The following is a 19,799-nucleotide window of genomic DNA, read 5'->3' as shown; positions in this document are numbered from 1 at the left end:
TCCCCCATGTACACAAGGCTTACTCGCGGATAGATTTTTTTGTGGTAAGCAGGGCGCTAATTCCGAGAGTGGAGGGGGCGGAGTACTCGGCCATTGCGATCTCGGACCATGTCCCGCACTGGGTGAAGCTGGGGATGGGGGAGGAGAGAGGCCAACGCTGGCTGTGGCGAATGGACGTGGGACGACTGGCGGACGAGGAGGTCTGTGGGCGGGTCCGGAGTTGCATCCAAAGATATGTGGAGACCAATGATAATGGGGAGGTTTCGGCGAGTGTGGTCTGGGAGGCGCTGAAGGCAGCGGTCAGGGGGGAGCTAATCTCAATCAGGGCCCACAGGGAGAAGAGGGAGAGGATGGAGAGGGAGAGGTTGGTGGGGGAAATACTGAGGGTGGATAGGAGGCATGCGGAATCCCCCGAGGAGGGGTTGTTGAAGGAGCGCCGGAGCCTTCAAACAGAGTTTGACTTCCTAACCACGGGGAAGGCTGAGGCCCAGTTGAGGAAGGTACAGGGGGCAGTGTATAAGTACGGGAAGTAGGCAAGTCGGATGCTGGCGCATCAGCTGCGGAAGAGGGAGGCGGCTAGGGAGATTGGGGGAATTGGAGATTGGGGGGGGGGGGGTACATGGTGCAGAGCTCAGCTAAGATAAACGAGGTCTTTAAGGACTTTTATGGTAAATTATATGAGTCGGAACCCCCGGAGGGAGGGGAAGGGATGAGGCAGTTCCTGGACTATCTGAGGTTTCCAAAGGTGGAGGAAGGGCGGGTAGAGGGATTGGGGGCCCCGATTGAGATGGAGGAACTAATTAAGGGGTTGGGGAGTTTGCAGGCGGGCAAGGTCCCGGGACCAGATGGGTTTCCCGTAGAGTTCTATAGGAAATTCTCGGAGCTGTTGGGCCCGTTGCTGTTGAGAACTTTTAACGAGGCTAAGGAAAGGGGAATCCTTCCCCCGACGATGTTGCAGGCTCTGATCTCGCTTACCCTCAAGCGTGATAAGGACCCGCTGCAATGCGGCTTCTATAGGCCGATTTCGCTCCTTAATGTGGATGCAAGCTGCTGGCCAAGATCTTGGCCACTAGGATTGAGGACTGTGTCCCGGGAGTGATTCATGAGGATCAGACGGGGTTTGTGAAGGGCAGGCAGTTGAATACGAATGCGTGGAGACTTCTGAATGTGATCATGATGCCCTCGGAGGGTGGGGACGCAGAAGTGGTAGCGGCAATGGACGCGGAGAAAGCCTTTGACCGGGTGGCGTGAGAGTACCTGTGGGAGGTGTGAGGCAGATTTGGGTTTGGGGAGGAATTCGTAGGGTGGGTCAAATTGTTGTATCAGGCCCCGGTAGCGAGTGTTTCGATGAAACGGCGGCGGCCGGGGTACTTTAGACTATATATCGTGGAACGAGGCAGGGCTGCCCCGTGTCCCCCTGCTGTTTGCCCTGGCGATTGAGCCGCTGGCCATGGCATTGAGGGAGTCCAGGAACTGGAGGGGGTTGGTTCGGGGGGGGGTTGGTTCGGAGGGGGGTGGGGGTGGGGGGGGGTGGGGGGGGGGAGGCGCACCGTGTTTCACTGTATGCGGATGACCTGCTTCTGTACATTGCGGATCCGGTGGAGGGGATGGGGGAGGTCATGCGGATACTTAGGGATTTTGGAGACTTTTTGGGATACAAGCTAAATGTGCGAAAAAGCGAGCTTTTTGTGGTGCATGCGAGGGGCCAGGAAGAGAGGTTGGGAGAGCTGCCGCTCAAGATGGTGGAGAGGAGCTTTCGGTACTTGGGCATCCAGGTGGCCTAGAGCTGGGGGGTCTTGCACAAGCTCAATTTAGCGCGGCTGGTGGATCAGATGGAGGAGGACTTTAGGAGGTGGGACATGCTGCCACTCTCCCTGGCGGGCAGGGTGCAGTCGGTAAAGATGACGGTCGCGGGGGGGGTGGGGGGGGGGGGGGGGGGGGGGGGCGTTTGGCGCTGCCGAACTTGTGCAGCTATTACTGGGCAGCGAATGTGTCTATGATTCGGAAATGGGTAATGGAGGGAGAGGGGGCGGCGTGGAAACGGTTGAAAGGGGCGTCCTGTATAGATACTAGCCTGGGGGCACTGGTGACGGCACCGTTGCTGCTTCTGCCGAAACGGTATACCACGAGCCCGGTGGTGGCGGCGATACTGGGGATTTGGGGGCAGTGGAGGCGGCATAGGGGGGAGGTAGTGGCCTCAGTCTGGACCCTGATATGGAACAACCACAGGTTCGTTCCAGGTAGAATAGACGGTGGGTTCCGAAGTGGGCACTGGGCGGGAATCAAAAGGATGGGGGACTTGTTCATTGATGGGACTTTTGCCAGTCTGAGGGCGCTAGAGGAGAAATTTGGGTTGCCCCCGGGGAACACTTTTAGGTACATGAAGGTTCGGGCGTTTGTGAAGAAGCAGGTGGGGGAATTCCCATTGCTACCTGCCCGGAGGATACAGGACAGGGTGGTCTCGGGCATGTAGGTGGGGGATGGCAAAGTATCCGACATATACCAGGAGCTGCAGGAGGCGGAGGAAGCCTCGGTGGAGGAACTGAAGGGCAAGTGGGAGGAGGAGCTGGGTGAGGAGCTGGATGAGGGCCTGTGGGCTGACGCCCTGGGCAGGGTCAATTCCTCCTCATCTTGCTCCAGGCTCAGCCTGATTCAGTTTAAGGTGGTGCACCGGGCGCATATGACAGTGGCGAGAATGAGTAAGTTCTTTGGGGTAGAGGACAGGTGTGTGAGATGTTAAGGGAGCCCAGCGAACCATGCCCATATGTTTTGGACATGTCCGGCACTTACGGAATTTTGGAAAGGATTTGCAAAGGCTATGTCCATGGTCTTGGACACTCAGGTAAAACCAAGCTGGGGGATAGCGATATTTGGGGTATCGGATGATCCGGGAGTGCAGGAGTCGAAAGAGGCCGGAGTTTAAGCCTTTGCCTCCTTGGTAGCCCGGAGAAGGCTCTTGTTAGTGTGGAGGGACGCGAAGCCCCCAAGTGTAGAGGCTTGGGTCAGTGATATGGCGGGGTTTCTCAGGTTGGAGAAGATGAGGTTTGCCTTGCGAGGGTCTGTGCAGGGGTTCTCCAGGCGGTTGCAACCGTTCCTTGACTTTCTCACGGAACGTTAGATGGAGGTCAGCAGCAGCAGCAGCAAACCAGGGCGGGGGGGGGGGGGTGTGGGGGGGTTGATTTCATTTTATTTGTAAGGGGCAAATGCCCCACCTTGTTTTGTTTTGTTAAATTGTTGATTTCTTAGAGGGTTAAGTTGTTTTTGTTGGCATATTGTTTTGTTCTCTTTGCATTATATTTTCTTTTGTGGTGGTTTGTAAAAATTATTTAAACATTTTGAATAAAAACATTTAAAAAAAAAAAGAACTTTGATGAAGTAATTAAGCACGTTGATAAGCACTGTTCCCCGAAGAAGAATGAAACGTTTGAGCGCTATATGTTTCATATGCGTACCCAGAGACCTGGCAAATCGTTTGATAGTTTTGTCACAGAGCTGAGGTTGAAGGCCAAGTCATGCAATTTTAGTGACTTCAAATCCTCGTTAATCTGCGACCAAATTGTAGATGGTGTGTTTGATGAGAAGCTTTGGGCGATACTATTGCGGGAGGAAGATTTAGTGCTGGAAAAGACAGTGAAGATTTGCCAGGCGAGCAAGATAGCTGCACAAAGAATCGGCGCACTCTGCTCAAAAGGTTTTGGCACCAACGTGGATGAAGAAGCCAGCGCCATTCTCCTGCCTTCTCCCCATAACCCGTGATCCCCTTATTGATCAAGAACCTATTTATCTCTGTCTTAAAGACACTCAGTGATTTGGCCTCCACAGCCTTCTGCGGCAAAGAGTTCCACAGAATCACCACCCTCTGGCTGAAGAAATTCCTCCTGATCTCTGTTTTCAAGGATCATCCCTTTAGTCTGAGATGGTGTCCTCTGGTTCTAGTTTTTCCTACTAGTGGAAACATCCTCTCCATGTCCACTCTATCCAGGCCTTGCAGTATCCTGTAAGTTTCAATAAGATCCCCCTCATCCTTCTGATCTCCAACGAGTACAGACCCAAACTCCTCTACCGTTTCTCATACGACAAGCTCTTCATTCCAGGGATCATTCTTGTGACCCTCCTCTGGACCCTTTCCAAGGCCAGCATATTCTTCCTTAGATACTGGGCCCAAAACTGCTCACAATACTCCAAATGGGATCTGCCCAGAGCCTTATACAGCCTCAGAAGTACATCCCTGGTCTTGTATTCTAGCCCTCTGGGCCATTCAAACCCCAAACATTCCATGAAACCAAACGGATTGGAGGTCACCCAACATTCTTTAATCTGGAATCAGCTATTCCCAAAGAGAGATACCAAATCAGAGACCCTGAAAATGTAAAGTAAAGAAATCCACCCAAGATGGCCACTGAGCCAAGTCAAATGGCTTGACAAAGGAGAATCTACAGACACCGTCAGCAAACTAACATTAAAACCCCTCCCCTCCCACCAAGCAATGCTATATTGAAACAATAAAAAAACCTTGCATAACAGCGGGGCGATGAGCTGGAGGTTGGTGACGAGGAACATGTGGCTACCTCAGAGGAGGGGGACAAGGATGATGAGCTGGCGCCGGACCAGCAGGGGCTGAAGGACGAGGCCGGAGAAGAACCAAGGCCCAGTCGGAGGCTGCAGGACAGACGGCAGCGGTGAGGGTCCGGCAAGCATGCAGGACCAGGGAGGCCCTCAGACTTGCCCGATTCACCTAGGACGTGACCTGGTCTGTCATCGCAACTTACTCACCCACCCACTATCCCCATATCCCACCCTCCCAGGGTATGTGTCACATCACTCCAGGGTGCTGGGATTGTGTCAGCACCGTCAGCGGGTTATTGTCGAGGCAGAGGGGTGATGATAACCCACAGAGAGGTGGGCTCTGGTGCTCCTCACTCTATGCCATTGTCTGACCCCTGCCTGTCTGCTGAGTGCTCGCTCACACCCATCACCTACACACGGTGATGCATTGCCGAAGAAAGTTCAACCTTTAAAAACTTACCTTGCAGGAGAAGCGGCCTTCAGATTTTCGGCGGGAGCAGTGGCCAGGGGTCTGTCGGGAAGGGAAGTTTAACCTTTAAAAACTTACCTTCACTTCCGGTTGCGGCTATGCAGAGCTAAGTCGCACGTTCGGCAACTCCTGCTAAAAACTGACTTTTGGGCTCTTTTTAGGGCCCGTAACGACGCTTGTTCGACCTTTCCCGGTGTGGGAAGGGGACAGCTACATTCCCCCGATAGTGTATGGATTGGACCAGGAGTGGGGCGAATTAAAAAGTGGCATTGAAGCAAAGTAAGGTGCGAGGGAGGAGGACCAAGGTGGCGGCGGGCGGAGACCAGGCAGCGCGGAGGCAGTGGGCGCAAGAGCAGCAGGAGCTTCTCCAGCGCTGTTTTAAGGAACTGAAAGCAGAGCTGCTGGAGCCGATGAAGGCTTCAATCGATAAGCTGCTGGAGACCCAGACGGCCCAAGGGGCGGCGATCCAGGAGGTCCGGCAGAAGGTCTCGGAGAACGAGGATGAGATCCTGGGCCTGGCGGTGAAGGTGGAGGCGCACGCCGCGCTCCACAAGAAATAGCAGGCGAGGGTCGAGGAGATGGAGAACCGGTCGAGGCGGAAGAACCTGCGGATCCTGGGTCTCCCGGAGGGGCTGGAGGGATCGGACGTGGGGGCCTACGTGGTCACCATGTTAAACTCGCTGATGGGGACGGGGGCCTTTCAGGGGCCCTTGGAGCTGGAGGGGGCCCACCGAGTGCTGGCGAGGAGGCCCAAGACCAGTGAGCCGCCGCGGGCGGTGCTGATGCGGTTCCACTGGTTTGCTGATCGGGAGTGTGTGGTAAGGTGGGCCAAGAAGGAGCGGAGCAGCAGGTGGGAGAACGCGGAGGTCCGGATCTACCAGGATTGGAGCGCGGAGGTGGCGAAGAAGAGGGCCGGTTACAACCGGGCGAAGGGAGTGCTGCACAGGAAGGGGGTGAAGTTCGGTATGCTGCAGCCGGCGCGTCTGTGGGTCACCTATAAGGACCGACACCATTATTTCGAGTCCCCAGCGGAGGCGTGGACCTTTGTTCAGGCCGAAAAACTGGACTCGGACTAAAGGCCGGGGACGAGGGGTCGCGGTGGAGGGATGGTTGGGGATTGTTGTGTTGTTTTTCGAGGGGGGGTTCTTTGTTTTTCGGGGGTTGATTGGGCATTGTTTTCATTAGGTCCGCCGGGTGGGCTCGTGGGGGGGGGGTAGTTAAACGGCTTGGGGGGTTGATGGTCGGTAGGAGAGATGGGGCCCCGCTGGGGGGGAAAGGCCTGAGTTGGGGGGTAGTGAGACCGGGCCTGGAAAGGGAGCTGCGGCAGAGGAGGCGGGGCCGTGCGAGTGGAAAACGCGGGCATTTTCCCGCGCTTAGGACTGAAGGGGCGGGGCCGGAGCTGGGAAACGAGGGCTTTTCTCCGGCGCTGGGAGTGGAATCGATGAGAGCTTGCTGGTGGACAAGGGGGGGAGGGGAAGTTCCACACTGGGGGGGCGGGGGGGGGGTCGATGGAGCGGCGGGAGTGGCCAGGGTCAGCAGGAGTCAGCTGACTTACGGGAGTGCAATGGAGGGAGCAATGCAGCTAGGGGGGGACCTAGCTGCGGGGGGGGGGAGGGAACCGGGTTGCTGCTGGAATGGCCAAGGGGGAGCTGGAGTTGGTAGAGGCGGTCGGGGAGGGGGTCCGCCGCTGTGGGGAACGTGTCGTGCGGGGGGCGCGGGCACGTGGCTGGCCTAGGAAGGGCTATGGCTAGTCAGCGGGGGAGGGGGGTGAGTAGCCCCCTGATCCGGCTGATAACCTGGAATGTAAGGGGACTGAATGGGCCGGTCAAACGGGCCGGGGTGTTCTCGCACCAGAAGGGGCTGAAGGCGGATGTGGCCATGCTTCAGGAGACGCACCTGAGGGTGGCGGATCAGGTAAGGTTGAGAACGGGGTGGGTAGGGCAGGTGTTTCATTCAGGTTTGGATGCAAAAAATCGGGGGGTGGCGATCTTGGTGGGGAAGAGAGTGTCGTTCGAGGTGTCAAGCATTGTGGCAGACAATGGCGGTAGGTATGTGATGGTAAGTGGCAAGCTGCAGGGGGAGCGGGTGGTGTTGGTCAATGTATATGCCCCGAATTGGGACAATGCGGGGTTCATGCGGCGTATGCTGGGCCGGATTCCGGACCTGGAGTCAGGGGGCCTGATAATGGGGGGGGGATTTCAACACGGTGCTGGACCCGGCACTGGATCGCTCTAGGTCTAGGACGGGCAGGAGGCCGGCGGTGGCCAAGGTGCTGAGGGGGTTCATGGACCAGATGGGAGGGGTGGACCCATGGAGGTTTGCGAGGCCGGGGGCCTGGGAATTTTCATTCTTCTCCCATGTCCACAAGGCCTATTCCCAGATTGACTTCTTTGTCATGAGTAGGGCGCTGATTCAGAGGGTGGAGGATACGGAGTACTCGGTAATAGCCATTTCTGATCATGCTCCGCACTGGGTGGACCTCGAGTTGGGGGAGGAGAGTGGCCAGCGCCCGCTGTGGCGCCTAGAGGTGGTGTTTCTGGCAGACGAGGAGGTGAGCGGGCAGGTCCGGGGGTGTATGGAGAGGTACCTGGAGGCTAATGACAATGGGGAGGTGCAAGTAGGGGTGGTCTGGGAGGCGCTGAAGGCGGTGGTCAGAGGAGAGCTGATCTCCATTAGGGCACACAAGGAGAGGGGGGAGAGGAGAGAGAGGGAGAGGTTGGTGGGGGAGATGGTGAGGGTGGATAGGAGGTACGCGGAGGCCCCAGAGGAGGGATTGCTTAGGGCGCGGTGTAGCCTCCAGGCAGAGTTTGATTTGTTGACCACCAGGAAGGCGGAGGCGCAGTGGAGGAAGGCGCAGGGGGCGGTATATGAATATGGAGAAAAGGCGAGCCGGATGCTGGCGTACCAGCTTCGGAAGCGAGAGGCAGCTAGGGAGATCGGGGGAGTTAGGGATGGAGGAGGGAGCACGGGGCGAAGTGCGGTGGGTATCAATGGGGTCTTCAGGGACTTCTACGAGGAACTGTACCGGTCTGAGCCCCCACTGGAGGAGGGAGGGATGGGTCGCTTCCTGGACCGGCTGAGGTTTCCGAGGGTGGAGGAGGGGCAGGTGGCGGGGTTGGAGGCACCGGTTGGGTTGGAGGAGTTGGTCAAAGGGATAGGGAACATGCAGGCAGGGAAGGCACCGGGGCCGGATGTGTTCCCGGTTGAATTTTACAAGAAGTATTCGGACCTGCTGGGCCCGCTGTTGGTAAGGACCTTCAACGAGGCAAGGGAAGGGGGGGCTCTGCCCCCGATGATGTCTAGAGCGCTGATTTCCCTAATCCTGAAGCAGGACAAGGATCCCCTACAGTGTGGGTCATATAGGCTGATCTCACTCCTAAATGTAGGTGCAAAGTTGCTGGCAAAGATTTTGGCCATGAGGATAGAGGACTGTGTGCCGCAGGTCATACACGAGGATCAGACGGGGTTCGTGAAAGGGAGGCAGTTGAATACTAATGTACGGAGGCTCTTGAATGTTATAATGATGCCGGCGATGGAAGGGGAGGCGGAGATAGTGGTGGCGATGGATGTGGAGAAGGCCTTTGATAGGGTGGAATGGGGATACCTGTGGGAGGTGTTGAAAAGGTTCGGGTTCGGAGAATGGGTCGTCAGGTGGGTGAGGCTGCTATATGAGGCCCCGGTGGCGAATGTGGCCACGAACAGAAGGAGGTCAGAGTATTTCCGGCTACACCGGGGGACGAGGCTGGGGTGTCCCCTGTCCCCCCTGCTCTTTGCGCTGGTGATTGAACCCCTGGCCATGGCGTTGAGGGAGTCGACGAACTGGAGGGGGCTTGTGCGGGGTGGGGAGGAGCATCGGGTGTCGCTCTATGCGGATGATTTGCTGCTGTATGTGGCGGACCCGGTGGGGGGAATGCCGGAAGTGATGAGGATCCTTAAGGAGTTTGGAGATTGTTCGTGGTGCACCCAGGGGACCAGGAGACGGGGATTGGTGAGCTCCCGCTAAAAAGGGCGGAGAGGAGTTTTAGGTACCTGGGGGTCCAGGTGGCTAGGAGCTGGGGGGCCCTACATAAGCTTAACTTCACGAGGCTGGTGGAGCAGATGGAGGAGGAGTTTAAGAGGTGGGATGTGCTGCCACTCTCCCAGGTGGGGTGCAGTCAGTTAAAATGACGGTGTTCCCGAGGTTTTCATTCCTGTTCCAATGTCTCCCCATCCTGATCCCTAAGGCCTTTTTCAGGCAGGTTAACAGGAGCGTTATGGGTTTTGTGTGGGCGCAGAAGACCCCGAGGGTGAGAAGGGTGTTCCTGGAGCGGTGCAGGGATTGGGGGGGGGGGTTGGCGCTGCCTAACCTCTGTGGGTATTATTGGGCCGCCAACGTGGCGAGGGTGCGTAAGAGGGTGATAGAGGGGGATGAGGCAGCATGGAAGAGGCTGGAGATGGCGTCCTGTGTGGGCACGAGCCTGGTGACGCTGCCGCTTCCTGCAAGGAGGTACACCACAAGCCCGGTGGTGGCGGCTACCCTCAAAATCTGGGGGCAATGGAGACATCACAGGGGGGAGGTGGGGGGCCTCGGTGTGGGCCCCGATTCGGGAGAACCACCGGTTTGTCCCGGGGAGGATGGACGGAGGGTTCCTGAGCTGGCACAGGACAGGTATTAAAAGGATGGGGGACTTGTTTGTGGACACGAAGTTCGCGAGCCTGGGTGAGCTGGAGGAGAAGTTTGGGCTCCCCCTGGGGAACACCTTCAGATATATGCAGGTAAGGGTGTTTGTTCAGCGGCAGGTGGTGGAGTTCCCACTGTTACCGCCACGCAGGGTCCAGGACAGGGTGCTGTCGGGGGAGTGGGTTCCAGTATACAGGAGGTTGAGAGTAGTGAGGTCATGAGTAAGGTTTCAAAGTTGCAGGAGTGTACCAGCAGGCAGGAAGAGGGTTTAAAGTGTGTCTACTTCAATGCCAGGAGCATCCGGAATAAGGTGGGTGAACCTGCGGCATGGGTTGGTGCCTGGGACTTGGATGTTGTGGCCATTTTGGGGACATGGATAGAGCCGGGACAGGAATGGTTGTTGCAGGTGCCGGGGTTTAGATATTTCAGTAAGCTCAGGGAAGGTGGTAAAAGAGGGGGAGGGGTGGCATTGTTAGTCAAGGACAGTATTACGGTGGCAGATAGGACATTTGATGAGGACTCGTTTACTGAGGTAGTATGGGCTGAGGTTAGAAACAGGAAAGGAGAGGTTACCCTGTTAGGAGTTTTCTATAGGCCTCCGAAAAGTTCCAGAGATGTAGAGGAAAGGATTGCAAAGATGATTCTGGATGAGAGCTAAAGTAACAGGGTAGTTGTTATGGGGGACTTTAACTTTCCAAATATTGACTGAAAACGCTATAGTTCGAGTACTTTAGATGGGTCCGTTTTTGTCCAATGTGTGCAGGAGGGTTTCCTGACACAGTATGTAGATAGGCCAACGAGAGGTGAGGCCATATTGGATTTGGTACTGGGTAATGAACCAGGACAGGTGTTAGATTTGGAGGTATGTGAGCACTTTGGGGATAGTGACCACAATTCAATTAAGTTTACTTTAGCAATGGAAAGGGATAGGTATATACCGCAGGGCAAGACTTATAGCTGGGGGAAAGGCAATTATGATGCGATGAGGCAAGACTTAGGATGCATCGGATGGAGAAGGAAACTGCAGGAGATGGGCACAAATGAAATGTGGAGCTTGTTCAAGGAACAGCTACTGTGTGTCCTTGATAAGTATGTACCTGTCAGGCAGGGAGGAAGTGGTCGAGCGAGGGAACTGCGGTTTACTAAAGTAGTTGAATCACTTGTCAAGAGGAAGAAGGAGGCTTATGTAAAGATGAGACGTGAAGGTTCAGTTAGGGCGCTCGAGAGTTACAAGTTAGCTAGGAAGGACCTAAAGAGAGAGCTAAGAAGAGCCAGGAGGGGACATGAGAAGTCTTTGGCAGGTAGGATCATGGATAACCCCAAAGCTTTCTATAGATATGTCAGGAATAAAAGAATGAGTAGGGTAAGAGTAGGGCCAGTCAAGGACAGTAGTGGGAAGTTGTGCGTGGAATCCGAGGAGATAGGAGAGGTGCTAAATGAATATTTTTCATCAGTATTCACACAGGAAAAAGACAATGTTGTCGAGGATAATACTGAGATACAGGCTACTAGACTAGAAGGGCGTGAGGTTCAGAAGGAGGAGGTGTTAGCAATTCTGGAAAGTGTGAAAATAGATAAGTCCCCTGGGCCGGATGGGATTTATCCTAGGATTCTCTGGGAAGCTAGGGAGGAGATTGCTGAGCCCTTGGCTTTGATCTTTATGTCATCATTATCTACAGGAATAGTGCCAGAAGACTGGAGGATAGCAAATATTGTCCCCTTGTTCAAGAAGGGGAGTAGAGACAACCCCGGTAACTATAGATCAGTGAGCCTTACTTCTGTTGTGGGCAAAGCCTTGGAAATGTTTATAAGAGATAGGATGTATAATCATCTGGAAAGGAATAATTTGATTAGAGATAGTCAACACGGTTTTGTGAAGGGTAGGTCGTGCCTCACAAACCTTATTGCGTTCTTTGGGAAGGTGACCAAACAGGTGGACGAGGGTAAAGCAGTTGATGTGGTGTATATGGATTTCAGTAAAGCGTTTGATAAGGTTCCCCACGGTAGACTATTGCAGAAAATACGGAGGCATGGGATTCAGGGTGATTTAGCAGTTTGGATCAGAAATTGGCTAGCTGGAAGAAGACAAAGGATGGTGGTTGATGGGAAATGTTCAGCCTGGAGTCCAGTTACTGGTGGTGTATCACAAGGATCTGTTTTGGGGCCACTGCTGTTTGTCATTTTTATAAATGACCTGGAGGAGGGCGTAGAAGGATGGGTGAGTAAATTTGCAGATGACACTAAAGTCGGTGGAGTTGTGGACAGTACGAAAGGATATTACAAGTTACAGCGGGACATAGATAAGCTGCAGAGCTGGGCTGAGAGGTGGCAAATGGAGTTTAATGCAGAAAAGTGTGAGGTGATTCATTTTGGAAGGAATAACAGGAAGACAGAGTACTGGGCTAATGGTAAGATTCTTGGTAGTGCGGATGAGCAGAGAGATCTCGGTGTCCATGTACATAGATCCCTGAAAGTTGCCACCCAGGTTAAGAGGGTTGTTAAGAAGGCGTACGGTGTGTTAGCTTTTATTGGTAGAGAGATTGAGTTTCGGAGCCATGAGGTCATGTTGCAGCTGTACAAAACTCTGGTGTGGCTGCATTTGGAGTATTGCGTGCAATTCTGGTCGCCGCATTATAGGATGTGGAAGCATTGGAAAGGGTGCAGAGGAGATTTACCAGGATGTTGCCTGGTATGGAGGGAAGATCTTATGAGGGAAGGCTGAGGGACTTGAGGCTGTTTTCGTTAGAGAGAAGGTTAAGAGGTGGCTTAATTGAGGCATACAAGATGATCAGAGGATTAGATAGGGTGGACAGTGAGAGCCTTTTTCTTTGGATGGTGATGTCTAGCACGAGGGGACATAGCTTTAAATTGAGGGGAGATAGATATAGGACAGATGTCAGAGGTAGGTTCTTTACTCAGAGAGTAGTAAGGGCGTGGAATGCCCTGCCTGCAACAGTAGTGGACTCGCCAACATTAAGGGCATTTAAATGGTCATTGGATAGACATATGGACGATAAGGGAATAGTGTAGATGGGCTTTAGAGTGGATTCACAGGTCGGCGCAACATCGAGGGCCGAAGGGCCTGTACTGCGCCGTAATGTTCTATGTTCTAAAGTGACAGAGGCTTCCTACTGGTTTTGCACAAGGATATCTATTGTTCAATACAGGTCCCTACTCTCCCGAAGGTGCAGCACCCCCCACCCCTAAACTCCACACCCCACCTCACCCCCTACCTACCCTGTTTCCCCCCCCCCTCCCCCAGTACCCTCAGTGATCCTCGATGTGTTTTGCCCTCCTAGCTCTACCACCACGTCTAGACGCTTAACTCATCCAGTGGCCTTCAATGCCCCTGGCGGGTGTCCTCTGGGGCCACAGGTCCCCGGCTCACTGTGCCGCCCTGTCCTGTGCGCTGACGCCGAGACGCAGCCTCAGCAAGGAACTCGGGGGAGCTGGTGGCCACCGTTGCCACTCCAAGGGATGGATCCGGCTTGGCACCGAGCGCCCCTCCTCCCAGTCAGTGCTCATAGGGCCCTGGGGTCCACCTTGGGACAGAGGGGCAGCTGGTTCGAGCCCCGGCTGCCCCTGCATCATCTGGCTCTGCCAGCCCCGGCGGTTCCCCTTGGTCTGCACCATCGTGTTGATGCTCTCGACGATGCTCCTCAGTGACTGGGCCATGCTCTGCAGCGTCTCGGCAATGCCCACCTGTGACTGGGACAAGCTCCGAGGTGCCTTGGTCATTCCCATCTGAGAGCGGAATACGACCCACAGAACCTCATCAAGGTCAGCCTGGTACTGGGTGACATCCCCCAGCGAGGCAGACATTCTGCCAAGACCCTCGGCCATGGCCGTCACCGACTGAGCGACGCTTTGGGCACCTTCACTAATGGTGCCAACATCGTGCACCAGGCTCTCCACTGCAGTTACCACCCTGGCAGTGTTGGCCTCGGTGCCACTCATTGCCAGCCCCATCTCCAGCGCCATCTCCTGCGCCCGTAGCCTCTGGAACGCCACCAATCTGCTACGGATCTGCTGGAGTGACACTGACATCTCCCTCTGAATGTCCCGGCCGTTGCCTATCATCTCCATCAGCTCTGGGTAATCCTGTATCACAGGCTCAGTATCAGGCTGGACCCAGCTGGGTCCTGGGATCCAGCAGCCCTCTGACTGCTGTCTCCCCTGGGGGTTCCTGCCTCCACCTGATGTACATTAGTGACTGTGTGGTGCTCGCCAGATTATGCCCCAGAAGCCTGACCACTAACATGTCCCACCGAGATGTGTGCAACTGCGCTGGTGGAGGGGGGGGGGATGATAGCGGTGTCCTCCTCGGAGTCAAGAGAGGGGGCCGCCCGGGATGGGCCAGCACCGTCAGCTGGTGGACCTGCGGGAGAATGAACATGTGGTCATTTGGAGGGATGGGTCAGACATTAAGGTGATCACTATTCACTTTTGACAGGTCCTCCGGGTGTAGCCCGGTGGTTCCTCATCTCTGCGACATCCGCCAGCCTCCGCGTTGGTGACCGCCCTGTCCTCGGCCACACCGGTCACCTCCAGGGCCTACTCCTCGAAGGAAGTGAGGATTCTCAAGTCTGGCACCCCACCGCCAGTCTGGGCCCTCTCTCGCTGATTGTGGAAAAGCTTTTCCTGAGAGGACACAGAGAGGGCATCGTTAGCCACACACGTGGTTCACAGTTGTGGGGGAGGGGTGGGTGAAGGGGGAGTGTTTGGAGGGAGGGTTGAGGGTTGCCCTGGAGGGTTGGGGGAGTGGATGCTGCCTTGGGGGAGCGAAGGGGGGTTGGGGGGGAAAGTTGGTGTCTACTCACTCGTGCTGCCCTGTGTAGGCCGTTGCTTCTTTCGGCACTGGAGGTCATTCCTCCTGGTCTCACTCCCCAAACTGACAGCTGCCGCCACCTCGTCCCAGGCAGCACTGGTCTGGCTTTGTGGCTCACCCTCAGGGACCCTCGGGGGAACAGGGCATCCCTCCTGACCTCCACCGCGTCCAGGAACCTCCCCAGGTCAGCGGCCCTGAATCTTGGGGCCGGTCTCCTGGGCACCATTGTTGCGAGCTGGCTGGGGTTGGCTGAGCAAGTGCAGCTTAACTGCTGTTCGACCTTATTAGCTTGTCAGCTGGCGGGCCATCATTTGCGGCAAGAGGCTTGTGAGGCCTCGTTAAGTGGACCAATTAACAATAAATTGCATTGCCGATCTCGCTGGGCCAAGCGCCGGGAAGATTGTGGTAATTCCCGGTCGCTTAGAAATTTTTCCAGAGAATTGCACCCTCTATCACTTGAATCACTATTCACTAGCCACGGTCTCCACCATGGCGGCGGCGGAAGAGACTCCCTCCACTGCGCATGTGCGGGAATGCTGTCAGCGGCCGCTGGCGCTCCTGCGCATGCACCGCCCGGAGATGTCATTTCCGCGCCAGCTGGCGGGGCACCAAAGGCCTTTCCCGCCAGCTGGCGGGGCGGAAATCAGTCCGGCGCGGGCCTAGCCCCTCAAGGTTAGGGCTCGGCCGCTCAAGGGGCGGAGGATTCCGCACCTTTGGGGCGGCGCGATGCCGGTCCGATTCGCGCCGTCTTTGGCAGCGGTCGGCAGTCATCGCGCCCATTGCGGAGAATCCCGCCCCAGGTCCTTTTCCTTAAATCTATGTGACCTTACAATAATATGCCCGAAAATATTCAGTAGGGATGAGGCCTTCTGTCCCCTCCAGCAACTCCACAATGCAAATGTTCTGCCTCCTAGATCTATTCTCCAGGTCACTTAGTTTGACCTTTAATGACTTATTACTTTCGACCAACGAAGTAAGATCAGCCTCCCCAATTCCCACCTTAACCTCACTCCTCTCAACTTCACCTCCAATTCTTCTCTTCCCTTCCTCAATCTTTCCATCTCCATTTCCAAGAATAGGCTGTCAAGCAACAGTGACTTTAAGCGCACAGATGTCCAGAGCTACCTACATTACAGTTCCTCCAAGCTCCCAGTATGGATTCTATTCCAGTTTCTCTATTTCATCTGCTCTGATGATGCCATCTTCCATGCCTGTGTTTCCAATAGGTCTTCAATTTTACTGAACTGAGATGAGATTTAACAAAGGTGGACTGGAATGAGCTACTGTATCCAAAGGCAAATCAGTGTCAAAAGCAGTGGGATGCATCCAAGGAGGAGCTAGAGTTCAGAACAAATAAGAGAAAAAGTGGGGCTCTGAAATCTAGGGCCCTTTGAATGTCAAGGAGTGTGCACAGGGTTGGATAAAGCAAAAATAGAAAGCTTATGTCAGATACCAAGAGCTCAATACTGCAGGAAGACCAGAAAGTGGAGGGGTAAAATTAAAAATAATAGCAATCTTTATTGTCACAAGTAGGGTTACATTAACACTGCAATGAAGTTACTGTGAAAAGCCCCTAGTCGCCACATTCTGACGCCTGTTCGGGTACACAGAGGGAGAATTCAGAATGTCCAATTCACCTAACAACACGTCTTTCGGGACTTGTGGGAGGAAACCGGAGCACCCGGAGGAAACCCGCGCAGACACGGGGAGAACGTGCAGACTCCACACAGACAGGGACTTAAGCCGGGAATCAAACCTGGCGCTGTCAAACAACAGTGCTAACCACTGTGCTACCGTGCCGTCCATATAATAGAAATGAGAAATTAGGAAAACAAGGCAAAGGCACAAAAAAGTATGGACAAGTAAAATCAAGGAGAACTCAAAGACGTTATATAAATAAATGAAAAGCACGAGGATAACTAACAAAGAGGGCAGGGTAGGTTCAGGTAAGATGTTTCCCTTGCTTAGGGAGCCTGGAACCAGGGGGCACAATTTCAAAATAAGGGGGAAGCGACTTAGGATCGAGATGAGGAGAAATTCTTTTACTCACAGGGTTGTGAACCTTTGGAATTCTCTACCCCAGAGGACTGTGGAAGTTCAGCCATTCAGTATATTTAAAGCAGCGATTGTCAGATTTCTAAATACCAACGATATAAAGGGATAGTGTGGGGAAAATGCATTGACGTGGATGATCAGCCATGATCATATTGAATGGTAGAGCAAGCTTGATGGGCTGAATGGCCTCCTCCTGTCTTCCTAGAAAGCCTATTAAAAACCAAGCAAGTAACCTGTGTGTCCAGGTGGAAGATGTGGGCATGGTTCTTAAAGAATACTTTGCATTCGTCATAAAGAAGGAAACAATGCAGGTATTGCGATTAAAACAGGAGGGTGAAATATTGGGTTGGACCAAGGAAATATTAAGAGGTTTAGCACCTTTGAAAGTAGATTAATTACCAAGCGTGAATGAAGTATATTGCAGGCTGCTAAGAGAAGAAAGAAAATAATGGAGTCTTTGACCATTATATTCCAATCCTCTCTGGTTGGAGACGTGATGCCAGAGGATTGGAGACTGTTAACCTCCACATTTGATTTAAAAGGGAGACCGAGTTATTGCAGGCCAGTCAGTCTAACCTCGGTGGTAAGCAAATTATTGGGAGAAATTTTGAGGGACGGTAGGTTTTACTCATCATTCAGAACGACATGGATTAATCAAGGATAGTTAGTATGGATTTATTAAGGGAAGGTCATATCTGACTGGATTGAAATTTTGAGGAAGATTGATGAGGGTAGCACATTTGATATGGTCGATATGGATTTCACCAAGGTCTCACATGACACACTTGTCATAAAAGTAAACGCCCATGGGATCCAAGGGAAAGTGGCAAGTTGAATCCAAAATTGGCTCATTAGTACAAAGCAAAGACTAATTGGCGACAGATGTTTTTTTTCGAGTGGAAGATAGTTTCCAGTGGAGTTCCCGCAGGGCTCGGTACTCAGTCTCTTACATTTCATGGCACATGCTAACGGTTGAGATTTCAGTGTAGGAGGCATGAAAAACACGTTTGCAGATAACCCCAAAATTGGCTGTGTGGTTGATAATGAGGAAGAAAGCTGTAGACTGCAGGGAGGTATCAATGGACACGGCAGGTGGGAAGAAAAGTGGCAACTGGAATTCAACCCAAGGTGATGAAACAAGACAAGGGGATACACAATAAATGGTAGATAAACAAGAAGTGAAAAGCATAGGGGCTTTGGAGTGCATGTCCGCAGATTACTGAAGGCAGCAGGACAGGTAGATATGGGTGGTTAGGACGGCATACAGAATAATTTCCTTTATTGGTGAAGCCATGGAATTTAATAGCAGGAAGTTATGTGAGAACTCTATAAAACCAGCTAGGCCACATCCAGTGTACTGCATACAGTTCGGGTCACATTACAAGAAAGATCTGATTGTACGAGAGGGTACAGAGAGAGGAAAGTCAAATTTTAACAATGAGGATATGCTGGGGTTGTCTTCAGGCGGAACAGAGGGGGCTGAGGGGATACTTAAATGAGGTGTATGAAGTTATGAGGGAACCTGTCAATAAATGTTGGCTGTTACATTTTGCTGAATAAAAGGATGAGAGAAAGGGGGTGATGTGCAAGAGGAAGAGGAATTGGGGGCTCATATTCACAAAATAATAAAAACAGCGCCAGAAATTGCAAAGGCCATTAAAAGAAAAAGCTGAAGGATTGCTGGGCAAATTGCAAGAAGCAAAGATGTAATGGGGGAACTGAACAAAAAACTTCACCAAGACCACAGTCAGAGTAAGAGTGTTGAGGTAATAGAGAGAGCACAATCCAGATTCAACAGTCACCTGGGATGAGAAAATAGAAACTATGAAGATTTGAAAGAAAATAAGAATGGGCTCATTTCCACCACAACACAAAGCCGATTGTGGGTCAACTTGATCGAGATGTTTAAAATCAAATGTGGAGGGAGGGACCAGAATACATACATCGATACATAGAACATACTGTGCAGAAGGAGGCCATTCGGCCCATCGAGTCTGCACTGACCCACTTAAGCCCTCACTTCCACCCTATCCCCATAACCCAATAACCCCTCCTAACCTATTTTGACACTGAAGGCAATTTATCGTGGCCAATCCACCTAACCTGCACGTCTTTGGAATGTGGGAGGAAACCGGAGCACCCGGAGGAAACCCGCGCAGACACGGGGAGAACGTGCAGACTCCACACAGATAGTGACCCAGCAGGGAATCGAACCTGGGACCCTGGCGCTGTGAAGCCACAGTGCTAGCCACGTGCGCTACCTTGCTGCCCTAATAGATAGAAACCAACTTCGCAGTGACTGATAGATTGAGACTGAAGGAACACAAGACAGAAAATTAAATTGTTTTCAGACAGTGAACAGGTGGAAATTCTGTTTATACATAGGGGTGTGAGGTGCTACCATGGTGCGTGATCGGAGCAGAGAGTTTGGGAACTCTTAATAGGGAATCAAGGGAAATGGGAACACATCCTTTTATTCAGCAAAATGTAACAACCAACATTTATTGACGGGTTCCCTCATAACGTGCTGCTCGTGTGGAGCATAAATAGCAAACACAGACTGGTTGGGACGGATGTTGCCATTTCGATGGAGTCCTATGCAAAAAGAAGGAATACCTGAATTGTGAACTCCCTTGTGAATATTGTCCAGTGGAACTTCAAGATTGGCCAACAGTGTTTAGTTATTCTTTTCCTCTCAACCCAAAGGTGCATTGTGCCGAATAACATTTCCCTCCAGTGACATATCCCTCCTTAACTGACAATCCTACAAATGGATCATTGCAAATAGCAAAGAAAGGTTACAGCTGGGATTTTCCACGCAACCTGCCACGAGAACAAGGAAGCCTGCCATTGGCTCATGTCCCTAAAGGATATTAGTGTACCAGATGGGATTTTACAACAATCGACAATGGTCGTCATTAAACTTTTGATTCCAGATTTTTATTGAATTTAAATTTCTCCATCTGCAGTGGTGGGATTTGAACCTGGGTCCCCAGAGCATTACTCTGGGTCTCTGGTTTACTTAGTCCAGTGACAATACTGTCGTGTTGGGTGTTCTGGTCTACAAACAGGTCAACACGGCTGGAGATGGTGTAACTCTATTTTATTAACAACTCAACTGTAATAATATACTGTAAGCTTGGGTACGTGCATTACCAGCTTATCTGTGGACCCTGTCCTATCATTATCTAGGTGAGGCACTCAGCACATGGTGAATGTCT

At 52.9% G+C, this 19,799-nt stretch overlaps 1 protein-coding gene across 3 annotated transcripts in view; it reads right to left on the bottom strand.

Moving 5' to 3' along the window:
* Positions 1-19,799, bottom strand: part of tmem255a (transmembrane protein 255A) — a 158,988-nt gene that overhangs the window by 104,768 nt on the left and 34,421 nt on the right. The gene's annotated exons all lie outside the window — the stretch shown is intronic.

The sequence above is a fragment of the Scyliorhinus torazame genome, chromosome 5 (genome assembly GCF_047496885.1).
Source record: "Scyliorhinus torazame isolate Kashiwa2021f chromosome 5, sScyTor2.1, whole genome shotgun sequence".
In the NCBI taxonomy this organism is placed as follows: domain Eukaryota; kingdom Metazoa; phylum Chordata; class Chondrichthyes; order Carcharhiniformes; family Scyliorhinidae; genus Scyliorhinus; species Scyliorhinus torazame.
Note: the sequence above shows the minus strand (reverse complement) of the source record. Positions and strands in the feature narration are given on the sequence as shown.